The 22,791-nt window shown below is 43.1% G+C and overlaps 1 long non-coding RNA gene across 2 annotated transcripts in view; it reads left to right on the plus strand.

The window, feature by feature from the left end:
- Positions 1 to 22,791, plus strand: part of LOC127483581 (uncharacterized) — a 47,292-nt gene that overhangs the window by 21,872 nt on the left and 2,629 nt on the right. The window contains exons 2-4 of one of the 2 annotated variants that reach the window (XR_007910006.1): positions 8,458 to 8,512; positions 10,875 to 11,206; positions 14,191 to 14,337. This is a non-coding gene — a long non-coding RNA (uncharacterized lncRNA). Of the gene's footprint in view, positions 1 to 8,457; positions 8,513 to 10,874; positions 11,207 to 14,190; positions 19,605 to 22,791 lie in introns of those variants that run through there. The other variant, XR_007910005.1, reaches the window with a different exon arrangement.

Consider the following 22,791-nt stretch of genomic DNA (forward strand, 5'->3'; position numbering starts at 1 on the left):
GAAGTAAAATAGTTGAAGTAAAATTAATGACCTCACCAATATAAGATGCCTTTCCTAATCTAGTTGGTAGCTTTGAGTCTAATAGCTCTACTGCTTCTTTCCAAACTTTTCTTTAAGTACCATTAAAGTTTTGATTCTTAGAATATAACTACAAAGCTAGCCGGCGCCGTGGCTCAATAGGCTAATCCTCCACCTTGCGGCGCCGGCACACCGGGTTCTAGTCCTGGTCGGGGCGCCGGATTCTGTCCCGGTTGCCCCTCTTCCAGGCCAGCTCTCTGCTATGGCCAGGGAGTGCAGTGGAGGATGGCCCAGGTGCTTGGGCCCTGCACCCCATGGGAGACCAGGAAAAGCACCTGGATCCTGGCTCCTGGCTCCTGCCATCGGATCAGCGCGGTGCGCCGGCTGCAGCGGCGGCCATTGGAGGGTGAACCAACGGCAAAGGAAGACCTTTCTCTCTCTGTCTCTCTCTCTCACTGTCCACTCTGCCTGTCAAAAAAAAAAAAAAAAAAGAATATAACTACAAAGCAACACACTAAAAATATCAGTCTCTTCTCTGTGTAGTTTCAGGAACTCTACATTAGCATAAATAATACCCTTGATCCCATAGCGTGGCTCTACATTTCTTCACAATCTTTCCTTATTCTTCTTGTCATATTTTTAAGTCCATGTCTCTTTTTTCATAAGCTCAGATGTTTGTTATTTCCTCATTACTAACTTCCTATGAGACAGCTCCATTTGGAAGTCCCACAGAATTTTGAATTTGAGAGAATCAGAACTTATCTCATCTTCCTCTCACCCCTCCCATCCTGAACCTTGCAACTGTTTCTGCATTTTCTATCTCAGAATATGCACAATCATCAACGCAGAGGACAAAGCCAGAAACCTAGGTGTCATCTTTAGCCTCATTCCTCCTCAATCCTTACTAATGCCTGCTAATAATGCCTCCTTTCCTTCTAAACAATTCATACCCATGTCTGTGTCTCCATGGTGGGGAACTCAGTTCAGCCCATTGATTGCATGGAGTATTCAGACAGTCTGAACTTATGCTTCCTACCTTCTGTGTGTCTCCATCCAACCCATTGCCCATCCTGTAACCAGAGTAATCCCTTTAAGAGTGTAAACCCAATTTTCTCAGTCCTCAACTTACAGTCTTTCATTGGCTCTCCATTTTCCTCTACAAGAGAGATAGGAAATAACAATGGATCCAAATTCCCCCATATGACAGCCCGGACCTCCACACTCACATCACCCACTCCTTCTTTCAAGCCTTAACTTAGATGTCAATGCCCCTGGACTAATTTTCCAATAACTCACTTCCAAAAATGTTCTGGTAGACACCTGCACTTAGCACAAATGAACACGCTCTGACTCTCTTTTAATTAATTGCCTTCTGTTTACCTATGTGCCCAATAGCTTTGAAACTGGACTACTTTTTTACCAACTTGCTGTCGCTCCCCCTCTTCGTGGAGGAGCAACACAGGACCCTGCGCTGTTCTTTCGTCTGCTCGGCCCTCCCCGGGTTTGCTGCTGGTTCTTCCCGGGTTGGCTACCGTCCCTTCCACCTCCGTGGAAGGGCGGTTCCCCCTGCCATGTTCCCCACTTCCGCAGGGGAGCGGCACACCGCCAGCCGGCTCTTCTCGGGGGCTGCACAGGTGTTCCTTCAGCTAGATGTTCCCCATAGATGTTCCTGGTGCATGCCGTCTCTCTCCTCCTTTATAGTCCTCCTCCGCCAATCCCAACTCGGCTGCCCACACGCCGAGTACGCTGCTCTCCAATCAGGAGCAAGTCCTACAGTTAATTGGTTGAACTGGAGGCAGCTGTGCGGAAGCTGTTTACTTCTCTCCCAGCGCCATATTGTGGGAGAGCAGATGCATAGAATAAGTCTTAATTCCAGTAACTCAGTCCAGTCCGGGCTGCTCCCCACAACTTGCCACAATCATTCTTGCTCTCAGATTTCCATCTATGATATTTTACACAGCATGTCACCCTCAATAAATAAAACAGATAACTGTTCTTACTTCTCTGTACATGCTTTCTTTCATCCTAAAATATTCTGCCTCTTTTGTTCTGTTATCATGAGTCATATTCATCTCAGAAAATCTCTTTTTTTTTTTTTTTTTTTTTGGAAAGGCAGAGTTAGACAGTGGGAGAGAGAGACAGAGAGAAAGGTCTTCCTTCTGTTGGTTCACACCCCAAATGGCTGCTATGGCCAGACTTATGCTGATCCAAAGCGAGGAGCCAGGTGCTTCCTCCTGGTCTCCCATGGGGTGCAGGGCCCAAGCCCCTTGGCCATCCTCCACTGCCTTCCCAGGCCACAATAGAGAGCTGGACTGGAAGAGGAGCAACCGGGACAGAATCCGGGGCCCCAACAGGGACTAGAACCCAGGGTGCCGGCACCAAGGGCGGAGGATTAGCCTAGTGAGCCGTGGCACCAGCCCCAGGAAATTTCTTAATCAGTCTTCTCTGGTCAGTCTTCACTTGCATCCCTTTTGAAGGTGTGTTTTAAAATGTGTGTGACATATATGTTCTTGGAATGCTGCAGATAAATCCTGTAAAGGTGAGACGTGTATATAATGTCTCCTAACATCAACTTTAAGCTCCACGGATATGCAACCCACTTCTTAATGCTTCAGTAATGCCAATCTCCTACTTTCCCTGGTTGTCAGATGGATGATACTCATTAAAAGCTATGTAGGGTGCACCATCATCTCTTATGGTTTCCACATCCCAAATTTCTGTGAATCATGGGTCATCATGCATCTGTCTCCCTCCACTCTCACATAACACTAATACTCCAAACAAACAAGGACACTTCCAAAAGTTTAAGGGAAAATGAAATTAAATAGAACTTTATTTTTTCTGCAAATAAACATTTACACATTCATACATCATTTTTTCATAACACACATTTCCATGACTTTTCTGAAAACCCTCCCATGCATGGTTTTCAAAATTCTGTACACCTAAATAAGTTTATCTCTTAATTTCATGTCCCATGACCTTTTGGAAGTACCCTTGTATTTCCCTCTAGCAAAGAACTAGAGTGTTTACCGACAAGAAAACAAAATGAATGTGACTTCCTGAGAGCCAACCAGGATTTGAAGACCAAAGATGTACTTCCTCCAAAATCTAGGACTCCTTTTATGTTAGACAAGCCATTTCCAATACTATTTTTCTCTTCTTTGGAAGAAGGACTCTAAGATTCCTAGACAATGGTGGATCAGAAAAGTAACAGTCACTGAAAGAAATGATTGATCTGACCATCAACCCTTGAGAGTCAAATTTAACTTATTATAATAAAGAAAAATCTCTTTAATAAGCTTGAAATCTAAGTTTGTTGTTGTTGCTGTTATTTTAAAGATTTATTGATTTGATTTGAAAGGCAAAGTTACAAAGAGAGAAAGAGAGAGAGAGAGAGAGAGGTGGGAGAAAAAGAGAGTGAGCAATCCTCCATCTGCTAGTTCACTCCCCAACTGGTCACAGTGGCTTGGGTTGGACCAGGATGAAGCTGGGAGCCATTGGCTTCTTCCAGGGCTTCCAAGAGGGTGCAGGGACTCAAGAACGTGAGCCATCTTCTGATGCTTTCCCAGACTCATTAGCAGGGAGCCAAATGAGAAGCGGAGCAGCTGGGACTCATCTGGGAGCTGGCATTATAAGGGGGCTTACCCTGCTGAGCCACGGTGCTGGCTGGGAAACGTGTTAGAAAAAAAGGGTGACAGAAAGCCTAGAGCCAGAGCACCAGCAATTTTAGTTTCACTTTCACATAACCTCTGCCTCTGTGTGAATTTTCCCAGGTAATGCCATGCTGATGTCTCCTACATAGAAGGAATTTGAGTTGGCAAATACAGAATAAGCTGGCATAGTCTCCCAAAAATGTGGAAGACAAGGAATCTGACAGAAAAATAAATATTCAGCCAAGCATGAAATGATTCAAGGAAAACACAATACATCTACCCTTATTGCCCTCTTTGTTTATTTTTGGATTTAAAAAGCTATATTTAATTCTTTCATTCAAACTGTTTGGCAAAAAAAATCCAATGATTAAATGAAAACATATATATATGAAAGAGAGAGAGAGTGAGAGAGAGAGAGAGCCAGCCATAAAGGAGGTTGACCTAAAAAGTCTAAAAAGTTGATTCTCTTCTATTGCTTCAGCCACCATATCAGATGATGTGGTTTGTCTTCCAAATGTTCTTTTGTTCCAGCCTCACTATCTACATAGTATCAGAATGATCACTAACTAACTACCACGCCACAAAAAAAACATTTTTTTATTACATTAGTGATACTATCTCAGTAATAATGCAGCCCGGTAAAAATATGTGTGTGTTTGTGCCTAATTTGGAGAAATCACTTTTTAAGATACATTCTTTAAATTGCAAGCAAATTAATTTTCTTTTTTTTTTTTTTTTTTTTTTTGACAGGCAGAGTTAGACAGTGAGAAAGAGAGACAGAGAGAAAGGTCTTCCTTTTCCTTTGGTTCACCTCCCCAATGGCCGCTACGGCTGGCGTGCTGCACTGATCTGAAGCCAGGAGCCAGGTGCCTCCTCCTGGTCTCCTATGTGGGCGCAGGGCCCAAGCACCTGGGCCATCCTCCACTGAACTCCCGGGCCACAGCAGAGAGCTGGACTGGAAGAGGGACAACCGGGACAGAATCCGGCGCTCCAACTTGGATTAGAATCCGGGGTGCCGGCGCCACAGGAGGAGGATTAGCCTAGTGAGCCGCTGTGCTGGCCTGAATTTTCTAATTTAGAAAGTTAATAGAACTTTACAAATCCTAAATCACTTTAATCTCCCTTATTTCATATATTTGTGTGTTATCACGGTCATGTTATTCTCATGTATAGCCTACCCAGTATTCGCTTATGCTGTAATGTTGGAGTTAGCTTACATAGTTCCTGATTTGGGAGGGTGTGAGTAGTTTAAATGAAGAGGCCCTTACACATGCTTCTCCAGTGGGTGTCTTCACTCAGATCTGCCTTTGTATACACACGTAACAACTGAACGAATAGCACTGGGACCAGAAAATATATATAGCCTTTGTGACATTAACCCAGGTTGTGGCCAGCAAAACTATAGGACTATACATCCCCTGAACCTAGCCTTCAGTGATTTTTGAAGCTATGTTCTTTTGCTAGGTTAATTGGCATGTGAAAATACTGGATGTTCACATGGTTCTCAATGATTTTACTATTGATGAGACAGTTTATCGTTCACTGGGCTCCTTCACTGCTTTATTCTCTCTTTTTTTATTTACTTATTTATTTGAAAGGCAGAGTTACAAAGAGAGAGAGAGGCAAAGGCAGAGAGAGGTCCTCCATCTGCTGGCTCACTCCCCAGATGGCTGCAACTGGTGGGGCTGGGTTGATCTGAAGCCAGGAGCCAGGAGCTTCTTCCGGGTCTCCCATGCAGCTGCAGGGACCTGATGACTTGGGCCATCTAATCTTGCTTTCCCAGGCCATAGCAGAGAGCTGGATTAGAAGTGGAGCAGCCAGGACTCGAACCAGCACTCACATGGGATGTTAGCGACTTTACCGGCTATGCCACTGCACCAACCTCTGCTTTATTCTTATGATGGAAATCTATGGGCCGCAGTTGTGCAACAAGTGCTGTGCCAAGATCACAGGATACCATCAGTACCCCCATGGGTACAATGAGGGGATGAAAGCAGCAAAAGAAAACCACAGACAAAAATCAGTGCTGTCCATACCATTGAATACTCTATAGGAATAAGATGGAACAAACCATTGTAACTTTAACAGCATTAAAGAACTTCAAAAGCACGAGGCTAAGTGAAGAAAGTAGACTCCAAAGTCAATAACTGTATGACTCCATGTATATGACATTTTGGAAAAGGCAAAGCTAAATTAACAGAAAGCACGTCAGTGGTTGCCAGGAACTGGCAGAGGGGAAGAATTCTGACTAGGAAGGGCTGGTGTTAGAAGCATTCTTTATCTTTATGCTATGTTGTCAAAATGCATAGATGTATATACCTCTAGAAAGGATCGATTTTATTAAATCTAATTGCTTTCTCAACACACCTGACTTTAAAGAGGATCGATTTTATTAAATCTAATTGCTTTCTCAACACACCTGACTTTAAAGAGTAAAAGTAAGGCCAGGTATTTAGCCCAGCAATTAAAACGCCCGTGTCTCACATCAGAGTGCCTAGGCTGAGTCCTCACCTCCAGCTCCGGATTCCAGCCCTGACTCCGGATTCTAGCTTCCTGCTAATGCAGACCCTCAGTGATGGTGGTGATGGCTCAAGCAATTGAGTTTTAGCCAACTTCCTACAAGATCTAGTTTGAATTTCTGGCTCCCAGCTTTGGCCTTGTCCCAACACTGATTGGCAGATATTTAGGGAAAGAAGCAGTGGAGAGGATCTCTTTTTGTGTGTATCTATTAATCTCTGTATTTGTGTTTCTTCACCTGTCAAATAAATAAATACTTTTAAGTGATAAGTGTAACAATTGAGGCTATTTGTTCATGGAAGTGCTACAGTCAAGCCACTGGAATTTGTATTTCTTTCACACCTCTTATTCACTGTCTGACCATACACAGTTAACCCTTCTGTACCTCAATTTTCTGATCTTTAAAATGAATGTAACAGTGCCTTCTTCATGACACTCTTAGGGCAGATAATCAGTGCAATGTGTCTGGTATATCATAGCTCAATAGGATTCATTTCCTTTTGTTCCAGTGCTACAGTGAAGCAGTATACAATATACAATGGAAAGTTGGCAAATGGCCAAAAGAACAATGAAAAAAGAAAGAATACAAATGTCCATGAATCATAGAAAGAGAATTTTGACCTATCTAAAAACAGAGGAAGAAGTATTAAATATAAACAGCACTTTTGTTTATACAATAAGCAGAATTTTCCTTCTTTCTCTTTTTTGCTTTCTTTCTCTTTTTTCTTCCTTACTTCCTTTCTTTCTCTGTCTGCCTTTCTTTCCTTTTTTCTTTCTTTTCATTCTTCCCTTTTGACGAATGAGAAGCACAGTGGAGACAGATCTAATCTAAACAAGCATCTAAACAAGCACTGTGATCATTGTCTGTTACTGGTAGACACGGAAATAGACCAACGTTTTAAAAGTGAACTTGGTGCAGGTACCAAGGGCAAGAAAGTATTACAATTACGGTCATTTAACTTTTCAAAATTTGTCCAAAAATGTGTTAGAAAAGCTTCAAAGAATTTATGTCTGAGGACAATCCTCATGATACATAAAGAGATAAAAAATTGGCAACTCCCCAAACACTAGGGGAAGGTTAAACAAATTTTGATATGCATGCATACTGGTATGCAACTCTGTGTGTGTTTGGTGTGTGTGTGTGTTTATGTGTGTTTGTGTGTGTGTGTGTTTTGAAATTAATAAATGGACATTGGATGGTAGACAACCAAAACAAAAACTTTTTGGAAGGGTCAGGATCTACCTACTGAAAAAATAATAGACATTTCTCAGGTGGTAAAATGGGGTCTTACACTCCAAGCAGAGGAATGCTATGCTCAGGGAGGCCAAGAGACTAAGGACACCTATGGTGGCCTCCAAAAGCCATAAATCTCAGCATGCTTCGAGTTTCCAAGAAGAAGTGATAAGACACAAAGAAAACACTAGCCAGCACCAGGCTGTAAAAGATTCTATACATCATATTCATAAGTCTGGGCTCTTTTTTAAGGAAAAAGATTTATTTGTTGATTTGAAAGACCTATAGAGAGAGAGATGGAGGGGAAGGAGAGAGATCTTCATCCACTGGTTCACTCCCCAAATGGCCTCAAGGCCAGGGATGGTCTAGGCCAAAACCAGGAGCCAGGAGTTTCGTTGGGATCTCCCACATGGGTGGCAGGGGCTCCAACCTATGGGCCAGCTTCTGCTGCCTTCTCACAGGCCTTTAACAAGAAGCTGGGCCAGAAATGGAGCAGCAGGACTCCAATGGGCACCAATATGAGATCCCAGCCTCTCTGACAAGTGGTTTTACCTGCTAAGCAACAACACCACCCCCTAGACTCTTGGATGTAATAACAACCCATTAAAGCTTTTTTTAAGACAAGGCTTCACATATTGTTTTACTTTAGAAAGATACTTTCAGCAGGTAGGACCATTCCTCTTTCCTTTTACGGGCATGTACCCAATGTGATTAGATATAGAAAGATTAGTTTAAAAACTTAATAGTTTTGGGATCTCTCCCAAGGTCAGTACCCTAAGTAGGTGGATATGCGCACAACGAGATGCCAGTGATGTAAAACATCCCATTTCAGATTCACAGATGTTTGTAGAATGCATTATTTTCGTATAAAGGTAACTGTATTATTGCCCACGTCTTAGATGACTTTTTCCCAAAGGTGTGTTTCCCCAGCTTTGATCTGCCATCCCAGCCTTCTGGGCTATCATGTCCCACCTGCAGAAAGTACTTTTGCCTCTGGTATTTTTGATATTTTTCTTTTTGAATTCTTGATAGATTAATCAGCTAGAACCTGTGCCAGGTGGGACTACAAGCAAGCAATCGGGTTCAGGTGAGCCTTTCCCCTCTATTTTTCAATCTCTGAATCATCATTTTGTAGAATGGCAGTCACTACTTCCAAACAGTAATCAAGGCTTGGGGTGGCTACACCCTGGGCAAAAGACAGTCTCCTTGGCCAAACTTTTATCAGAAGGCGTTGCAGAAACTCATTAAGTCACTTGAGTCAAAGATCCGGGTGAATCATTCTAAACCTCCACCCAGTTCAACTTTTCCCTCTGGTGGCAATTAATTATATTTTACCTTTTCCCACTCCTACCTCCACCAACACACAATCACATGTTCCACGAGGACACACACTCAGAGTTTCAAGCTCATACAAGGTTCATTTGCTTGGTATTCACAGAAAGGAGATAAGAAAGAAAATGTCTATAACTTTTCTTTTGAGCTGACAGTAGGAGGGAAAACCCAGCACCTAGTCCTCAAAGTCAGGCAGTGTGGTTTTAAACTGCATATGCTGACTCCACATGTTATCTGCTTCAGAAGAAGAATGGAAGTCCATGGCCAGCGCTGCGGCTCACTAGGCCAATCCTCTGCCTGCGGTGCCAGCACCCCAGGTTCTAGTCCCGGTCAGGGCGCCGGATTCTGTCCCGGTGCTCCTCTTCCAGTCCAGCTCTCTGCTGTGGCCCGGGAGTCCAGTGGAGGATGGCCCAAGTGCTTGGGCCCTGCACCCACATGAGAGACCAGGGGAAGCACCTGGCTCCTGGCTCTGGATCAGCGTGGTGCGCCGGCCGAAGCGGCCATTGGGGGTGGGGGTGGTGGTGAACCAACGGAAAAGGAAGACCTGTCTCTCTGTCTCTCTCTCTCACTGTCCACTCTGCCTGTCCAAAAAAAAAAAAAAAAAAAAGAATGGAAGGTGAGTGTTGTACATGAAATTGTTCAAGTAATAGTATGCTACCTTATTAGTTATTCAAATAATTTACCTAGCTTGCATTATTAGATGCAGTAGGAGTATAGAATCTGAGAATGGATGCAGTCCTCATAACAGGTGCAAGGGCTCTGCAGTTAATGAGACTGGGTTGGAATACCTGCCCCTCTGGCACAGCTATGCATGCACAAGTTTGCCTGTCTCACAGAGCCATGATTCCATCTATTGGGATAGCATCTATCTTCAAGGACTGCTCTGGGATTTACTGTAATAATATATTCAGTGCCAAGCAAGTTATTTCCTTGGGAAGTAATAATTGGCAACAATAATAAACAGCCCAGTAACACTTCTCATTCCAAAAACTGTATCAGAATTAACTATCTTAGTTAACCCTCTCAACAAGCTTATGAAAAAATACAATGAAGAGACTTAGAGTCAGGGTAACTGAGACACAGAAAGGTGAGTTTACTAATTTAAGATCAGAAAGATATGAATTGAAAAAACTGAATCTAAAACCCAAATTCATGTATTAACCCACAATACCTTTGGATACAATCCCCTTTCTTCTTAAAAATTAAGGAGAGTCAAATTGACAATCTCCAAAATTCAAAGTCATATTGAAGGTTTGTAATTGAATCAGAAGCCAGGACCTGTAAAACTAAGTCTGAAGATTCCACTCAAGTGCCATTTCCCTGAAAACAAAACAAAGATAAACAAAATGAAAGGTAGAATAATGCACCTAATAAATACATGTGGTAGATTTTTGTAATAATGAACTCAAATATTTCACTACGACTTTGTGATCCTGAGTTATCTATTGCAGTGATTAGTTTATAATAGACAATTTTGAAATAGTCATAACAGGTCCTGTTATGGTTTGAATATGAGTTGGCTCCCAAATTCATGAAGATTTGAAACCAGAAAGTCATAAATTAGTGACATTTAGAGGGTGAAAACTTAATCCAACTAGGTAGACAGGAGTGGGGAACATCCAGCCCGTGGACCATATAAGACCATATAAGTTCTGGCCCTGCCAAGGCAACTGTAGGTGGGACGCAAAATTCAATAAATCTATAGCAGGCTAATTTTTAATTTAATAATTTTGTATGGTCCATGCATGATGCTATAAATATTCAAATGGCCCTCTGCAGATAAAAGGTTCACTCTTGTGTATGGAGATGAGACTTTTGTAAAGCAGATAGGGTGGAGTTCCCATGATTGAATCCTCATGGCTTTATAAGGAGAGGGAAAGAGGGAGAGGGAGAGATGTGCTCCTGCCATGATGTGATGACGTCCAAGGCAGCCTCACCAAAGCCTCTTATGATGAATAGACTCTGAACCTCCAGAATTGTGAGCCAAAACAAATGTCTTTTCTTTATAGAGTAGACCACCTCAGGTATTTTGTTATAGTAACCAAAAGCTAACAAGTGCAGATTCTTACCCTGCTTAAGGGTCAGACCCATAACACTCTGAAATATCCTGTCCCCAGGTCTCTAAGGAGGAGGAAATCAACTCCCACTCTATTCATGCCGTGTTGACATTGTAATTGGAATTGGCCTCAGGAACACTCTCAGGGAAGCAACGCTGGATCTTGGTCCAACTCTCTCTACTCGTCCCCTCCACCTCTCTCACTCCTAGCTGCACCACCCCACTCCATCACACTGCGGAGATAATGGATCCCCGAAGGCAGAATGGCAGTCAATGGAATTGGCATGGCCTTGCTGATGACTGAGCCCTGTAAAGCCACCTCATGGAAACAGCTGCCTGTTCCACTTACTCATAAGGCAGCCCATTTCCTTCAGTCTTATTAATAGCTCTAAGGTAAGCCTTCTAAGCCTGCTAGCCTTTAGGGATCAAGAACACATTTACCAAGTCATGGTTCAATTTCCAAGTTAACAGGGTGTTTCCCACAACCACCCAAATAGTTACACTGGCCACAGGAGCTCAAAGCCAATAACAATATGGATAGCGCCAGCTGTATTTGAGGAGATGGGCACTGGACTTGTTATCTGTGCTTTGCCTTCTGATAAGGGAAGAGGCAATGTAGGTCAGGAAGAAACTCACCCACCTTAATTAAAATAATCAGCAATGTAGCTACAACGTGCAAACAAAAGCGATTAACACCTATGACAGGAAAAACTTAGCATCATAACGACAATAATAGCTGACATTTGTTGGGGTACTAACCATGTGTCCTAAACTCCTTGAATGAATTTTTTCAATTAATATCCTTCCTGCCTTCCTCTGAGGAGGTAGATTCTGTTATCACCATTTTACAGATTGGGAAAACTGAGGTGTGGAAAGATCAAACTTACCTAGCAAGTGAGGGAGACAGAATACAAACTCAGCAGTCTGATTTCTAAGACCTTATTCTTAACTATTTCATTATGAATCATCAAAAGCAGGACTTGCTAAAGTTTTTTCTATAAAGAGCCAGAGAGTAAATATTTAAGGCTTTGCCTGTCATGTATTTCCTATCACAACTATTCATGTTCCTCATTGTAGGCCGAAAGCAGTTATAGACAATAATCAAATTAGTAGTTTGCTGGTTCCAATAAAATATTATTAAGTGCACAAAAGTTTTAATTCCATACCATTTCACCTATTCACATGTATCTTTGGTTTTTGCCCCAACCATTTAAAAATATACAAGTATATGAAAATGACTGGCATACAAAGTAGGCCCATAGGCCATAATTTGCTGGTCTTTGTTCGAAAATATTGAGATAAATTTAAAAGAAAGACAGCTGGAGAAAAATATGAATCATGTGGTTTTTCTGCCATTTTCTCATTGTATTTATTTCTATCTGAAAATTATTATGCACCTTCCTCTTTCTGGCATCTGAAGTGACACAGTCCAACTCCAAAATATAGTTCATATCTCCATATTCAACAAGCTGCGTAGCTTCAGGCAATTTAATGAGTTTTAAGCCAGTGCTTCCTTGTTGTAATCAAGTAGTTATCTGACAGGTTGGTGGTTATAATCATTAAATTAAATAATACATGTTAAGCTCCCTGGCACATTGTAAAGTCTTAATAAATATTAACTTTAACTAGTTGTACTATTACTATTTTTTTTATGTGACAGGTAGAGATATAGACAGTGAGAGAGAGAGAGACAGAGAGAAAGGTCTTCCTTCCATTGGTCCACTCCCCAAATGGCCGCTACTGCTGGCGCTGTGCCGATCCAAAGCCAAGAGCCAGGTGCTTCTCCTGGTCTCCCACACAGGTGCGGGGGCCCAAGCACTTGGGCCATCCTCCACTGCCCTCCCAAGGCCATAGCAGAGAGCTGGACTGGAAGAGGAGCAACTGGGACTAGAACCTGGTGCCATATGGGATGCCAGCGCCACAGGCAGAGTATTAACCAAGTGAGTCATGGTGCCGGCCCCCACTATTACTATTTTTAATATTACTACTTTTTTACGTTTTTTTTTTAAAGTTTATTTATTTGAGAGGCAAAGTTGCAGAGAGAGGGAAAGAGAGAGAGATAGGTCCTCCATTTGCTGATTCACTCCCCAGATGGCCGCAATTACCAGAGCTGCACCGAGCCAAAGCCAGGAGCCAGAAGCTCCTTCCGAGTCTTCCACGAGAGTGCAGGGGCCCAAGAACTTGGGCCATCTTCTACTGCTTTCCCAGGCCATAGCAGAGAACTGGACCGGAAGTGGAGCAGCCAGGACTCGAACCGGCGCCCATATGGGATGCCAGTGCCCTAGGCAGAGGCTTTAGCCGACACATAGCGCCAGCCCCTGCTACTATTATCAACATCCTCATCATCCCAAATAAGAAGATCAAAACAGCACAGCCCTAATAGTTCACCTTAGCAATGCTATAATGGTGAATTCTCTACCTAGAAGGTGAAAGAAGAAGTCCTTTAAACCTCATTTCCACACTCTCCTATCATACCCCAAACATAGCCCCACAGGAAAAAAAAAAATTTCACCTCACTCTACATACTCAACATTCTAGGAAAAAACAGAAATCTATTGTGCATGGCACCAACCAGTGTTCCTTGTCTCCAGCCTACTTGCTATAGTGTGGATATGATATGCATTTTCCCCTCAAGAGTTCATGTGTTGAAATGTAGTCCTCATTTTGAGAGCATTAAAAGAGTGGAAATTTAATCCAACTATCATATTTAGAGGTGGGACCTTTGAAAAAGTGATGAGGATTATTTAAAGTCATCAGCATGATGCCTCCATGCTACTAAGAAGAAGGAGAGAGACCAAGGGATACAGGCACACACACGCATACGCACACATATGCTTATGCTCCCTGCCTTACCGTACGATGCCCTGCACTTCCCTAGGACTCAGAAGACCATCACCAGATGAGGCCCCTTGCCCTTCAACCAGAACTATGAACCAAAATAAACCTCTTTTCCTTGTCAGTACCCAGCCTCAGCTGCTTCATTATAGTAATGAAAAACAGGCTCACAGACCACTCTTCTGCAAGAATCAGCTATATTCTAATCTAGAACAGCTACCAATATTTCACTCCCCCATCTTGAGCTTATTTTATGCTTATTTGCAATGTTTGTGGGTCACAGTAAGAAAAAGATTTAAAAAAAAAAAAACCTCATACCAAACGCCCTATGATTTAGAACAACCACATTTTTATCTTATTTAATCAAGCCCCATGTGTGTAGAATGCCTCTTTGTGTTGGTGGTCTACAGACTTATGGAGCATCAACCACCTTGTGTCATCACTGTTAGCTTCCTTCTCTAATAGTCATTGAAAATTTACTGTGTCTCTGGCATTGTTCAGTTCTCTAATCATTTCTGTTATGGCCGTGTTTGCTGCTACAGATGAAATGTACAAATAAGATGCTGATGAAGACAGCAAAAGTACCGCTATTGCTGTGTGCCCCAAGGAAAAACATGACTCTGCCAGAAGTCATGAAGTTGCCGTATTATCTCAAGTCTTTGGCTGTTTGCTTCTCAAAGGACTTGTGGGTAGGTAGCTTCAGTAAAGTTCATCATTTATCGGCCTGCAAATCAGCTGAGCATGACTTGGTTATCTGATCCTCTATTTCAGAGGACAGATGGGTTACGTTCTCAGAAGGGCATGACAATTCATCAGGAAGAGGAGTGAGCGATGGTTCCCAGAAAAATGCTTTACTGTCATCTTGAGGTTTCCCTATCACTGGTACCAAATGTTAGCCCCGGTGGTCTTGAATAGCAAGAAGAACCTTAGCCCATTTGTGAGAAAGAAATAGGCTCCTCATAATTTTTGAAAGTGTGTTGCCACAGCCCAGATGGTTTTAACAATTAAATACCTCAATTGGAAATGTTTGGATCAAGTCCAGATTATTCAGTAGACAATAGCAGACCAATGCCCATTTTCCTTGCAGAGTAGACCCTGTCATTTCAAATATTTTCTCTGTATTTTTCAGTGGTTTATTGTGTAAGAATTTACCCTGCTTCCCAAACTGGTTAGTAAATGTGGGACCAGTCTGTCAATCAAATATTCATTTAATTTTTTCCTAGAACCACAAAATTATTCCATGAAGAGCTAATGATGAACTTAGTGGCCCAAATAATCTCTTGATCTGGTTGTAAAATTAGGCACATTAATAAATATACAGAGAGATCGCTGGACACACAATTCAATCACATTTTTTCCCAGGAGATCAATCTTAGACAAAAATATACAGTAGAGTTTACCTCTGACACAGCCCCACTCCTAAATTTCTGGCATTATGATTCCATTCTCGCCCCTCTCCTCAGAGCTGCTACTTCCTTAAGAGTGATTTCATGCTTGCAGATTCCCCTCAGCACAAATCAGATAATACTGGAAGATATTACTCTCTCTTCCAGGACAATCTGATACTTTATTTAAAAAAAAAATAGTAATGCTTGACACAAGCAATACAAATCTAATAGCAGCATCTCACATGTTTGTAACAAGACAGTGGAGATACATTTTCTTAATAGGACTCTCTTTTAAGGGATTTCCCACCTCACGCCAATAGCCTCTGACTTTCTCTACCTATGTGCAGAACACCACTGAGTCCAAAGAGACATAGTAACTACTGAAAGTAAAGCTTTCTGGAATGGTCAAGGAATTAACAAGCAACTCAAATGCAATTCATCATCTCCTACCAAAAAAAAAAAAAAATACAAGCAGTTTATGTGCACCAATCTCTTCTCTCTCTCTCTCTCTCTTTTTTTATTTTATTTTTTTTTATTTTTTGACAGGCAGAGTGGACAGTGAGAGAGAGAGACAGAGAGAAAGGTCTTCCTTTACTGTTGGTTCACCCTCCAATGGCCACCGCGGCCAGCACGCTGCGGCCGGCACACCACGCTGATCCGATGGCAGGAGCCAGGAGCCAGGTGCTTTTCCTGGTCTCCCATGGGGTGCAGGGCCCAAGCACCTGGGCCATCCTCCACTGCACTCCCTGGCCACAGCAGAGGGCTGGCCTGGAAGAGGGGCAACCGGGACAGAATCCGGCACCCCGACAGGGACTAGAACCCGGTGTGCCGGCGCCGCTAGGCGGAGGATTAGCCTAGTGAGCCGCGGTGCCGGCCTCTCTCTCTCACTCTCTCTCTCCTTGTCTCTCCCTGTCTCCCTCTCTCTCTCTCTCTCACACACACACACACACACACAGAGGTTTTATGAAACAACAATTGGAATAGAGAATACTGATGTGTAAAGGCAGCAAACGGCGCATGATATCTTACTTGTTCAGGAACAGCCTCGTTACTTATTTCATTATGAAGAACAGTGCCTAGAGAACGGCTAGCATACAGTAGTCATCAATCAATGTTTGTTCACTGACTGAAAAGTGAGTAGTATCCCCAGCACTTGGAAGCAGTCTCAAGATGTATTCACTGCTCTGGGTGCCCAGTGGGACCCCAGTCTAAGGAAATTCTCATTCATGAGGTTTAGGTGATGGGAGGTCCGGGGTGGTAGCAATGATTTCTCCTATATGTAGTTTCAGAAATCATGTCCACCTTTGCTTCTGCGACTGAAGAAAAAAAAAGGCTTAAAAAAGGACCACCCTCACCAAGAAAAATGAAAACTCACATCCATGCAAAAACTTGCACACAAATGGTTATAGCGACTTGGTGTTCACCAAAAACTGTAACCCCATTGTCCTCATATTCAGACAAAATGAACTGAGTGTAGTACTCACATATGATGGGTGAATGCTTAGCAATAAAACATATGCTAAGACGTGCAATCACATGGGTGAACTCAACAGCATTTTGCTAAGAGAAAGCAGCCAAACATGAAAGACGGCCCAATATATGATGACGTTTATGTGACATTCTTGCTCTGGCAAAACTACAGGACAGACGTACCTGTGATTGTGGGCAGAATGAGGGATGATGCAAAGTGGCAGGGGGAAATCGGTGGGCACGATGCACTTGTTCTCAGCTGTGTGGTGCTTCCTCATTTGTATACATCGACGAAAATTCAAGCACCCAAAGGAGTGAATTATAATTTTACCTTCATTTTTTAAATGAAAGGAAGAGGGTAACACTCTCTGAAGCTCAGGAAGGGACATAGATAATCTTACAGGTATTTGGGGTTTGGTCCTGTTAAAATCTATCTTCTGTATGCTTAGGGCCATGGGTGGAGGGGTTAAATTCGGCACCAGCAAAGGCAGCATCTTCTATGAGAAAAGACTTCTGTTTGGAGGCAGGATGAAAGAGTTGTGAATGTAATATTCTAAGGACTTCTGGGTCTCCTAACATGCTAATCCACCGCGATTATACCTTTTACCTGGCAAGAGTGTTGTAAGGATAAATTAGCCAATGTTTGCAAAGAACTTGGAAGACAAAAGCCCCACACGAGTCTTTGAGCACTGCAGTTCGCATTAAGACTGGACTTAAGGTGAAAGCATCTCAAAGCTGGAAGCTGGGCAGGTTTTTCTCCGTGTCGTTGATTTCTCAAGTGGCTCCCACACAGCTTTGTGTTTAGGGCTGAAGTGTGAGCAGCTTTAAGGACAAAAGGCAACGAACAAATGCTCTGAAAAAACAATGGCCAAGTGGCACCTTGGCCGACAGGATGTTCCAAATCCAAGAACCAGTGTGGGAAAACCAGCTGCTTGTCGACACATCTCACCTTATAGAGTAGATGTATTTCGCAAAGTGCGGTGCATACAAAGACGTAGGCTAAAGTTTATTTGGAGAAATAAAAGCATCGCTTTATAAGCAACCACGTGTGAATGAGCACGCTGTTCTGAATTTATAAATTAGATTTTCTTACAGAGGACTGGCAAGGGCAACAGCTACAGATCGATGCACCCAAACTTCAGCATTGACCTCTGTTCCTTTGGTAATAAAAAGCAAGCATGGCTATATGCAGTCTACACACCCTCCTACCAGGCCTGTTGTTACCTCTCTCTCTCTCTCTCTCTCTCTCTCTCTCTCTTTCCCTCCCTCCCTCTCTCTGGTGAAAAGCCAAGGAGTTGGAGGGAAAAGAAGGTGAACAAGAGAGTTTTGGCAAGGTATCCAGTGGGATGTCCTGGCCTTGAATCACTCGGAGACTTTGCATAGGAGAGTACTAGAAGTGCTGCAAGTTAAACTACACAACCATCCATTTGATGAGGAAAGTTCAGCACAAGAAATGTCCTCACTTTTTTTGTCCCCCACATAATGAACAAAATCATTGAAAGCCTGAAAGCGTGCACACTTCTGATGGGTAATACCACATGATGGAAATTTTTACTGGGTCAAACATTATGCGACCTGAATATTGGTCCCAATTCTGCTGTAAACTAGCTGTGGAGGACATTGAGCAAGGCACATGGTCCCGCTGGAACTCAGTTTCTTCATCTTTGAAACTGGAGTGTTGCATGAGATAATGTCTAAGATCTGTTCCAGTTCTAATGTCCACATTCTATTGTTCTCCTATAAGGCTTCAACAGCTGAATTAAAGCCAAGATTTTCCTTCCCGTTCCCTAATTTGTAGAGCACGCTCACAGGAAGCAATACCATTGGTGAGATTGCATTTATTTATTCCTTCATTCTTATATAGAGTGTGAAACTCAGATTGAACCTAAACCACACCCATCATTTAATAACATGCCTTGGTGGACTTAGAAAAATAATAAAATAGCTAGAAAGAAAAAGGCAGTTTGCATGATGACTGGGGAGACTCCTGCTGGTCAATGCTTCGTTGGAGAGAACAGAACCATCAGGCAAATACACACTATCCAATTACAAAGCGTTAATTTTAGAGGGACAAGTGATTCTGACAGTGTTTTCTGCTTGATACTTGGATTCACCTGCCAACACTCCTGTAAGACTCGTAGTCAATCTACGAAACAGGACACCTCCCGTAGAAAGAAGCCTTCCATAGCATTGACATTTAAGCCCTTTGAGAACACAAGTAGATCTGCAAGGGTAAATAAATAGCAACATTTCTGGGCTGCACTGATTGCCAGGAAGCCATATTTCCATAACAACATATATGGCAGAACCCAGCCACAGTACATGGCAGGAGTGCCAGGGACTTAACAAGCAAACTGTGTCCAGTCTGGAGACAGACTGAGACTAAACTAAAGTTGGAGACTCCCCTGACTCCAAGGGAAGGGCTGTAGATGAGTTATGCTATCAGCACAAGTGAAATGCCTAATTGGAGAAAAGGAAGAGAAGATGGCGGGTCATTGGGATAAAAAGGAGGGGAAGGGGGCAGCTCAACAAAACTCGGATTGTTGAAATGATTTTTTGTTCACAGTATTGTCATAATGCATTTTATTTACCCAGAGGAAATAATAGAGAAGGAACATCAATTATCAATCAAAAAATCCACCAATTATCAATCCATCGATTGTCCTCCATCAATTATCAATCAAATCCAAACAAACACTGTGTGAGTGTTTAAGAGACTTTTACAACTGTTCTCTCCCTCTCCCTCTCCCCCTCTATCTCCCCCCTTCCTCTCTGCCTCCTCTCCTCTCTTCTCCTCCCTTCCACCCCCATCATTCATCCCTCTCCATAGTCTCTATCCTTTTTCTGTAATATCACCTGAAAACATGAAATATGACTTCCCAAAGACTTTGTGGCATCTGAGTGGTCCAGGCTGTATCTGCCGCCCTTGCATTAGAGGTCATCTAGTTGCAGGAGATCTTCTGCCTGTCCTAGCACCTGGTGTCAAAGTGGAGCTCTAATTCTGTCAGCACTGCAGGCCTCCTCCACCAACCAGGTGTTACCAATCCTTCTCATTCATCCCTTCTGTACATTTGTATTAAACTTTTATTTTGAACAAATATTTTCAGTCCAACTATTGGTGAAAGGAATGCAAGACACAATGGGGTTTCCCTTGGATTTTGATCATGTTCCGTTCTATTGGTTTAGCTGTCTTTTATTGAGGCATTGGTATGTGCCAGGAATGGAGCTAGGTACTTGATATGCATTCATTCACCCAATCTGTACAACAAATCTTCAAAGCCTAGGGACTAAACACCCTGAATAGATAAGGAGACAGGCCCAGAAAGACTAAACGGAACCATAGTGAAAAGAAGACATGCATCGTTTGAACTCCAAGGCCTAGTATTTTTCTAGAAAAAATAGATGACAGCTTAGCTACTCTGACTGAAGCAGAGTATGGGCGGTCCAGAGACTGCACAGAATACCATCCCTCACAGCGTGGAGAACTCTGTAGAAGTTCTGCATTGGGAAACTATTGGACTAGAGCAGGTGTTTAGCCTAGCAGGTAAGAAGTCAGTCAAGATGCCTGCAGCCCACATCAGAGTGCCTGGGTCTGAGTCCCAGTGTTGGTTCCTGATTCTAGCTTCCTGTCCATGCTGATCCTGGGAGGCGGAAAGTGATGGCTCACGTTGGGTGCTTGCCACTCATGAGAGAGACTTGGCTTGGATTCCTGGCTCCCAGCTTCAGTCTACACAGCACTGGTTGTTAAATGAGCAGATAGGAGTTTCTCTCTCTCTCTCTCTCTCTCTCTCTCTCTCTCTCTCTCTTTCTCTCTCTCCCTCTCATAAATAAACATTTTTTTAAAAAAAGAAAACTACTGCATTACCATACTCCTTTAACACCCACATAAATCAAGTCTCCTTAAATACAAAGCAGCATCTTATTAAGTAACCTAATTTCCACAGTACGGAAATGCTCTATACCATGAACACGGAGTGTGCTCAGCAAAGACATTGCTCACGCTCCATGACTTTAGGACAGAACGGCTGTCATTCTTCGCGGAGTTTCCATGGCCATCAGGTTTGATCACTGCTGCCCACAGGGGTGAGCAAGTTCTCTGTAATGTAAGACTTCAGGACGTACTTCCTAGAAATAGGCTTGACAGAGCCAGAGATTTCCAGGAGGCCATTCTCTATGGGAATTTTTGTGACATCTCTGACAAACAGAATTCAGGAATAAAAAAGGCGTGTCGGGTTAGTGGAGCACATGACTACTGTCAGAGAAAGGCAGGACGGCATCAGAAAAGTAGCTATCAGGGTAGGAGGCGTAGGAGGGGTTTTACTCTAGAGGCTTCTGATGTTGGGGAAAGTGGTGCGAATCAAACACAGGGTGAGTAAGGCAGGCATTGGGCTTCAGGCAGCACAATCTACTGCCAGGTGCTGCAAGAGGACTCTCAATGCACTCATTTTTACTACTCTTAGGTAACAAGTTGTTACTTTTTTAGTTTTTCCTCATCTTAAGTCATTGGCTGTAATCTAGGTACTGTTGGAGGCTTAATGTTAGAATATAATCATCTAGGGCCAGCGCCGTGGCTCACTTGGCTAGTCCTCTGCCTGCGGCACTGGCACCCCGAGTTCTAGTATCGGTTGAGATGCCGGATTCTGTCCCGGTTGCTCCTCTTCCAGTCCAGCTCTCTGCTGTGGCCCGGGAAGGCAGTGGAGGATGGCCCAAGTGCTTACTTAGGTCCCTGCACCCGCATGGGAGACCAGGAGAAGCACCCGGCTCCTGGATTCGGCGGCACAGCACCGGCAGTAGGGGCCATTAGGGGAGTGAACCAACGGAAGGAAGACCTTTCTCTCTGTGTCTCTCCCACTGGCTATAACTCTCTCTCTCTGTCTCTCTCTCTCTCACTGTCTAACACTGCCTGTCAGAAAAAAAAAAAAAAAAAAGAAAGAAAGAATATAATGATCTGGGGGGCCGGTGCTGTGGCACAGCGGGTTATAACCCTGGTCTGGCATCCCATATGGGCACGAGTTCGAGTACCGGCTGCTACACTTCCAATCCAGCTCTCTGCTGTGGCCTGGGAAAGCAGTGGAAGATGGATCAAGTCCTTGGGCCCCTGCACCCAAGTGGGTGACCTGGAAGAAGCTCCTGGCTCCTGCCCTCTCTGTAACTCTGCCTTTCAAATCAATCAATCAATCCTTTTTTTTAAAAAAAAAAAAAGGGGGGGGAATATAATCATCTGGGATAGGGGTTGTAAACTACAGCCAATTGGCCAAATCCAAGCCACTTCATGTCATTTTAAACTAAGTTGTGGGGCCGGTGCTGTGGCGAAGTGAGTTAATCCCTGGTCTATGGTGCTGGCATCTCATATGGGCGCCAATTCAAGACCCGGCTGTTCCACTTCCGATCCAGCTCTCTGCTGTGGCCTGGAAAAGCAGTGGAAAATGGCCCAAGTGCTTGGGCCCCTGCACCCACGTGGGAGACCCAGAAGAAGCTGCAGGCTCCTGGCTTCGGATCAACATAGCTCTGGCCATTGCAGCCAGTTGGGGAGTGAACCAGTGGGTGGAGGACCTCTCTCTCTCTCTCTCTCTCTCTCTCTGCCTCTCCTCTCTCTGTGCAACTCTTACTTTCAAATAAATAAATAATTCTTAAAAAATAAACTAAGTTGTCTTGAATAAAAGAAGGGGGAGTGGGGGAACAAATTAAGTTGTACTAAAATGTAGTCATGTCCAATCGTTTGCATATTGACTATAATTACTGCATGCTACGGTGGCAAAGTTGTGACAGAGACGGTAAGGCCTGCAGAGTCTAAAACGTCGATAGTTGGTCCTTGAAAGAATGTTTGCCTACTGCTCATCCAGGGCATCTCATTCCTATCTGTGTTTCACCAAAACTTAAGTTTTAAAAAATTGTTCTATCACTATGAGAGCCCTTGTCCTGACTGTTGATGTACAACTTAATACTTTATCCCTTTTAGTATTTTTTTGTTCTACTTAATATTATTGGTTGAATTCTGTAATTAATACGCAGTTTTTCTTAGGTGTTTAAATTTAACTGAAAAGTGATCCCTGTTAAATATAAGAATGGGAATAAGAGAGGGAAGAGATGTACAATTTGGGACATGCTCAAGCTGACTTGCCCCAAATGGTAGAGTTAGAAACATACCAGGGGATTCCAATTCAATCCCATCAAGGTGGCATGTACCAATGCCATCTCACTAGTCCAAGTGATCAATTTCATTTCACAATTGATCATAATGATAGGACTAAGAGTCAAAGGGATCACACAAACAAGACTAGTGTC

This window comes from Oryctolagus cuniculus, chromosome 13 (assembly GCF_964237555.1).
Source record: "Oryctolagus cuniculus chromosome 13, mOryCun1.1, whole genome shotgun sequence".
Classification (NCBI taxonomy): Eukaryota; Metazoa; Chordata; class Mammalia; order Lagomorpha; family Leporidae; genus Oryctolagus; species Oryctolagus cuniculus.